The sequence below is a fragment of the Passer domesticus genome, chromosome 8 (genome assembly GCF_036417665.1).
Source record: "Passer domesticus isolate bPasDom1 chromosome 8, bPasDom1.hap1, whole genome shotgun sequence".
Classification (NCBI taxonomy): Eukaryota; Metazoa; Chordata; class Aves; order Passeriformes; family Passeridae; genus Passer; species Passer domesticus.
This window is the reverse complement of record NC_087481.1, coordinates 53,665,976-53,672,609: the sequence shown is the minus strand read 5'-3', so window position 1 is coordinate 53,672,609 and position 6,634 is coordinate 53,665,976. Positions and strand designations below refer to the sequence as shown.

At 39.7% G+C, this 6,634-nt stretch overlaps 1 long non-coding RNA gene across 1 annotated transcript; it reads right to left on the bottom strand.

The window, feature by feature from the left end:
* Positions 1 to 709: 709 nt before the first annotated feature.
* Positions 710 to 6,039, bottom strand: LOC135306883 (uncharacterized). Its single transcript, XR_010367624.1, has 3 exons — positions 5,751 to 6,039; positions 2,159 to 5,297; positions 710 to 1,879 (listed from the first exon to the last, which is right to left on the bottom strand). It is a non-coding gene; the product is annotated as an uncharacterized LOC135306883 (long non-coding RNA).
* Positions 6,040 to 6,634: the final 595 nt, after the last annotated feature.

Here is a 6,634-nt window from a genome sequence, read left to right as displayed (position 1 = left end):
TTTCCTGGAGGAGGTGGTTTGATGCAGGGATTTTAATCCCATATTTAACATACTTCATCTATTCTTCTTCTCATACAGGTCATGGATCAATTTGTGCACTGCGTTCAAGGGCTGCTTGAGGAAAACAAACTCTGCCTTTTAGATCTACCCTGTTGCATTACAAGTTGTTTTTTGGTTTTGGTTGTTGTTGGGTTTGTTTTTTTTTTTTCCTGCATGAAGGCAGCATCTATTTATCCAAATATGTAATAATAGAGTGACAGCAGTTTAGATAAAGCAGGCAATGAATGCTCCATATGTGTTTTTCAGCTGTGGAGCTCATCTAACTTGTTGGCTTTTGAGATCAGGCAAATATATCCTGATCCATGACTGGGATCCCTCAGGTTTAGCACAGAACAGAATCATTATTCATACTAATATGAGATCTTGTTTAGCTGCCTGTTCAGTTTCTCCTTTCAGCCTAGAACCTAGGTACAACCTTATGATGGGTAATAATCAGCTCTGAATTTCATGAAAAATGCAGTGGCTGAAAGGAGGGCCATTGGGAACCTCCATATCCTGACCAGAAGGATGCATTTTGGCATTTTATAAAGGATTGTAATTCAGCTGAAAGACTCCAGCTTTATGGCTTCACATTTCTTCTCTCAGTGGCAGATATTCAACTTTGAATGACTCCAGAATATTCAATCATTGGGGTTTATGTTTATAAAGCCCAACATCAAGAGAAAATGGGCAACCAGATACATTATTGTAGGCTCAGTAAAAGAATTGGCAGGAGGAGAGATTCTTGTTAAACAAATACATAACAATGGACACACAGTGGGATAGACAAAGCAGTGATTTTATATTGCTGTGATGATTAAAAAAAAACTCCAAAGCCAAAGATTTAGATGACTGCTTTTATTATGAGAGATTAAAGTAAATTCCTCAAAGGAATTAATTAATGTGGGAAAGCTATTATGGCTCTTTGAGCAATGAAAGACATTCATGTTTGGCACAATTTTATATAATTTCATCTTTTCAAATAATGATTCTATGATTCTGCTGTAAGGAGGGGACAATATGTTAATTTTAAAATATTTTATATTTCATGTTAATTTCATTCTGTAGTCATCAGGGTTTGAGCTGTGTACATTTAAATGTTTGCTATCAGATAAAGTTCACAGAAGGATAATATTTTGGGAGGTTGTGGAATTGCTCAACTAAACTCTGTTTCAGATCAAAATGATATCTCCCAGCTGATTCCTATTTTAAAACAAAGCAATTTTTCAGATATAATCATTTTGTCATGTCACAGACAGCAAGACAGTCCTATTTAGGCTTTCATAGATAGTATTTACTTCGCATTATTCACCTTTCCCATTAAAATATAGATCCTGTTTCCAGAATAAACAGTCTGCCTTCCTTCCCTTTTATTATTGACCATAACTTGTGACACCACAGTATATTAAGGCAATGACATTTTGCCCTTGTTCAGTTTTCTTGTTGGCACAAGGATGAAAATGATGATAGAAACCATGGAAAAGAGCCCAGCCACGAGAATTCAAAAGAGCTCACTCCCATTTGAGTAAACAGCACAAAACCTACTCAGAAGAGGAAAATGAGAATATTTAAGGGTTAAATGATTCTTGTGATTATCTGGACTACAGGAATTTTATACAGTTCAGCCATACTTAATGCACTGTGCCTTTCCATTATGAAGCCTTTACATAAAAGAAAAATGCATTTTTAAAAAAATTTCCCCATTTAATAACCCAAAAGAAAGGATACAATAAAATCTTGGATGTTCAGCTCCATCAGGTTGAATATGCATTCATGTGGAAGGAGCCAAGAAGAGTTTCACCCTTAAACTGCATTCTCATAAAGGCTATTTGATCTTGATCTGTTGAAAAAAGTGAGGTGATAGTGGACACTGACAGTAGAAACTCTATCAGTAATAAAATGGATAATTTGACATTTTTTCATAGATTTTTGACTGCTACAAGATATTTGGGAAATATATTGCAAAACTAATTCAAAGTGCTTAGAGTAGCTGGCTAGCAGCGAAAGCTAAATAACTTCACCTTGCATGTTTGTTTTCTCCTTTATTTTGGTCTGCCTTTCAGACAGAGGCATTTCAAAGTAAGTTTTTGTTACACAAGGGGTGAAAAAAGAGCATTACCATATTCAATTTCCCACAAATGTCTGTTGTAGCAGTAAAAGCAGATGGCACCAGAAACAAATGAACATCAACTCTTCTTGGAGTACGTCTAATGAGAACAGGTTGGGTTTGATGAAGATAATGACTTCTGAAAATTCATCAATTTTTATGCCACAAAAAGAAATTGCAGCAAACATTTCCCGTAGCGTGTAATCCTTGCATCCAGACAGAAAGTTAATTTAATGGTCTTTCAAGGGCTGATCTTGTAAAAGGTCTCAGAACTGAGTTCTTGATGAAGAAATTAAAGTCACTCAAAAGTTTTTCAGGAGTCTGCTGGCAAGGCACACACCCAGCTGAAGGAGCTCGGTCTGGTCAAAGGCACAGCTGAAACTCTGCAGTGCCAAGAGCTTTTTTTTATCTATTAGCTGGGCATTTATTGTTGATCTTTCTGAAAGACCTACCCTGGGTTAACTTCTACTTCTCTATTTATGCTGAAAATGCAGTTCAGGGCTGTAGATGCTGTAGCCAAGGATGCAAGGGACTTCCAGCAATCTGAATTTTAATCTGGTTGAATTTACATATCTCTTTCTGCCCTGTATGGAGCTGAGACTTAACAGTCCATTACCCTGTGGTTCTGAAGGCATAAAGGGTTGGTAAGGCAGGGCAATAAAACATTTCCACACCTGCACCTTGTAGGAAAAAGCTGTGAAAAGTTTCTGCCTGGGAGTCTTGTAGGAATTTCCGCAGGGCTCTGATGAAATCATTCCTTTTTGAAGAACACGTTGCTATGCCTATGATTTTTAAAGGTTTCACTTATCTTTTCTATTATTTTCCTACATTCAGCTCAAAGGGAGCTCGGATTTTTCATGCTTGACATCTCTCTCTCTGCCCTGTTGTAAGTGCAGTCGCCTCTCTCTTTGCTTTTTGCTGTGAAATTCCAAGATAAAAACCATGAAGGCAGCCCCATACTCATCTCACTTTCATCATTTTGTCATTCTGTGGGATTTCCAGTGCTTTCCCCTGGCAACATCCTCCCTAAAGGCTCCAGGAATAAGGGGACATAAAAGCCATTGATAACAAATATAGACATTAAGACTTTTCCCACAAAATGGTATTCATGTTTCTTCTGCAAACATTAAAAAGCAGACACCTGGAGAAAAGAGATAACACAAATATTCTCTGGAAGAGCTTTCTTCCTCCAAGCACTTCTGAGAATTTGCAATTCACATCAAAACTGAGCAGACTTGCAAATTCCTTGTCTGTGGGCATGGGCATTAAAGCATGGGTGAATATGGACATTAGGAATTCAGCTCAGGTTAATAAACCCACGGTCTCCAAAGAAAGATAAAAGGCAGCCACACCACACTACCTCCAAAATGGCCCAATAATGTGGAAGTGACAACGTTTAATAAGATTTGGCAGTTAAGATGTAGAAACAGGCACTGGATATTCTGAGGGATGTCCAGCTTCACCTCCACAGCCCTAAACAATAACTCATTGTAGGTTAATTTTGAGTGTTTGTGCAATCAATGAAGCTTTGTGAATTAAATTAAATTGTTTCTCAGAGAGCAGGAAAATTAAGCACAAATCTCACTAACTACAAATCAAATATTGATACTTTGTCACATATGCCCAAAACCTAAGAAGCATTTTGGACTCCATGCCTCACAAAACTATAAAAATATTATTTATGACAGGGATGTTTAGATGGAACTCAAAATTTAGAACACCTGTAATCTGAGATTTTGGGTTGAAACCAATGAAAATAGATTTCCAAAATATTGCTCAAGATGACCTTTTAAATACCAAATAACTAATATATTTGCCAAAGGAATAAGCTCAATAAAAGAGAATTTGTTAAAAAAATACTGCATGCTAACATAGGGTGACATTTATTAGGATTAGAGCTATTATAATGGTGAACCCAGACCTGGTGTTCGAGAATCGGGATTAGTCAATATGAATAGAAAAAGAGAGGAAAGAAAGAAGCTTGAAAACGTGGAGCCACTTGAGCTTTGGTATGAATATATTAAACAATGCCAATGAATTTTCTCTAGCTGAAGCATTCTCATTTCCATATCACTTACTGGAGATGATTACTTAACATTTTAGCTAATATTCAATGTTAATTAGATAGACTGGCAGGAGAGACATGGCTCACCGTCTTGTGCCTCTTCTCTCTCCTTTATTAAAGCAACTTTGGCCTCAGGACAGCAGAGGATTTTGCTACTTAACATTAGTACTATTAAGTATATGAAGCAGCATCTCAGCAAAGAGACTGTGAGTTTTCAAGTGTTTTTCTGTTAAGTTTTCTCAGCTTCCTCTTCAGCAGTGTAAGTTATTCCATTATATTCAGTTCAGCTTTGCTGGGGAGAGGAGCATCCATCAGGTCGACATCCAAGATGCCAGAAAGATTCAGCCAGAAAAAGTTCTTTGATTTAGACATTTTGGCCCCCTTGCTTTGAATTTTTTTTTCTTTCTTTCTTTGTTTACAAATCTTTGTATAAGCCATAAAATACTCCACTGATCCCTAGGCTTACACAAGTCTGCTTCTTTTTGTAATTTCAAACAGCTGCAACCTCAGCAGCACTGCTGGATTTAATTAACCTGACAAAAGAGCCCTCTCCCTCCAGAAGAAGAGCTTTTATTCACCAAAGAAGACTCAAATATTAGGACAGACCTGTGAATTAGGAGGGCTGAAGTTTACTGGCAGATGTTCATATCCACAGACAGTAAGGAAGGCACTTTATTTGCCAGGTCTTGGAGTTTAAACTCAGGTACAACGTGGTACAGAGGATCTGAGTAAAACAGAGTTGACTCCACCAGGCTGGGACAGGCTTCTCTGTAGCCCAGCAGGGGTCATGGGAATATGATATAGTTGGCTGAGATTTTTCACTTTCAGGATTCTGGAACAGCCCACAAGACTTCCATACAGCTGGCTGCGACCCCCTGGATATTGCTGCTCCATTTCTCTGATACACTCAGGTTTCTTTCTCACTGAAGCAACATGGGAGAGCTAACTACAATTTCCCAAAATTCTCTGATAAAAGGCTCTTCTGTGCAGACACCACTCTGCCACACAGGCGTGGCTGTAACAACACCATACAGATGAGGTCTGGCTGAGGGTTTGTCTCTCCAGCCCTGTCAGGGTAACTTTGATCTGTGAAGGCCATAAAACCCATTAACAGGAGCAGGCATGTAACAGTAAATGGGATATGACAGCATCTTTCCTCTCACTGCAGAGTTCTCTGGATTATGATTCCTCTGATCCCTTTCTCTTCCCTCTTGTCTAACAAAAATCTGCAGCTGGAAGGTTCAATGTGTTTATCACCAGCACTCCTCAACTTCAGCTCTCTGGAGCCACAGCTTATAAATGAAAAAATCCTGGCTAAGCCTCCAAATCCTGGCTGCAGGCTGAGCCAGTGCCCCTCAGCAGTGTCCCTCTGTCAGGAGGGAGCTGCCAATTCCCTGTGCTCCATCCAGGCTCCATCCAGCACATCTGTCTGGAGCCAGGCTCCCCCTTTCCTGCACAGCTCCTGCTCCCTCCTGGCCAGCCTGGATTAAAACATCAGAAGCTTTGCAGCCCTTCAGCTCCAGGCATGGAATTTCCTACCTCTCCTTGTGCCCTGGTGTTCAGGGCTGTCTCCTGCTTTTGTCCTGCTTTAATCCTGCTCAGAGAGAGGACCTGGCTTCCCTTGCAAAAATAACTTTGTTAAGCTTAAAGGGAAGCTTTTTTATACTTCTCCCATAAATCAAGGTTCCTATTCCTGCTCTGTCCCAGCTCACATGCAGCTTCCTTTGCCAGCTGTGTGCCATTTTCACACAGGGACTCTGTGAAGTGGCTCAGCTGAGCTGGGAGTGAAAGAGGCTCTGGGTGGTGGAGAAAATATCAGGGCAGGGGATTATGGACAGGGAAACCTCATCTGGCCTCCAAGGGAGTCCCTTGAGTACCAGGAGGGACTGGGAGGATTTACAGTGACAGAAATTTATGATCAGTTTCAGTTTATGATAAATTAACATTGGATCTTTGCCTACAGATAACACATGCATTTATAAAGACACAAAATAAAAAAGAAGAGGAGCTGTTCAATAGCAGTAATACAAAGAAATGCTTAGGAAAACAAAGAAAAAGGATTAAAAAATTATATACACCTGTGGTTTGGTGGGTTTTTATTTTTACTGTATTAAAAGTTCTGAGAGAAAAAGTTTTAAAATCCCATCTCCCAAAGTAATTCCCAGTGATCACAGAAGAGCAGGAAGTTCACCAAGAATAAAACGACTACTGATAGTTTAATTTAACACTGTCACATCCCACTATCCAACCTTTCCTTGCCAGGGCTGCTTCATTTCCCAGCACAGCCTTTCCAAGCAGGGGTGAATAACCACAGGATTTACAAGCTGACCCTGGCTGAGGCAGCCTTGCAATCCTTTTGCTGTCTGAGCAGCAGCTGTGCTGCTCCTTGGCTGCTGGAGATGTGGCCACAGGCTCTGTGCTGG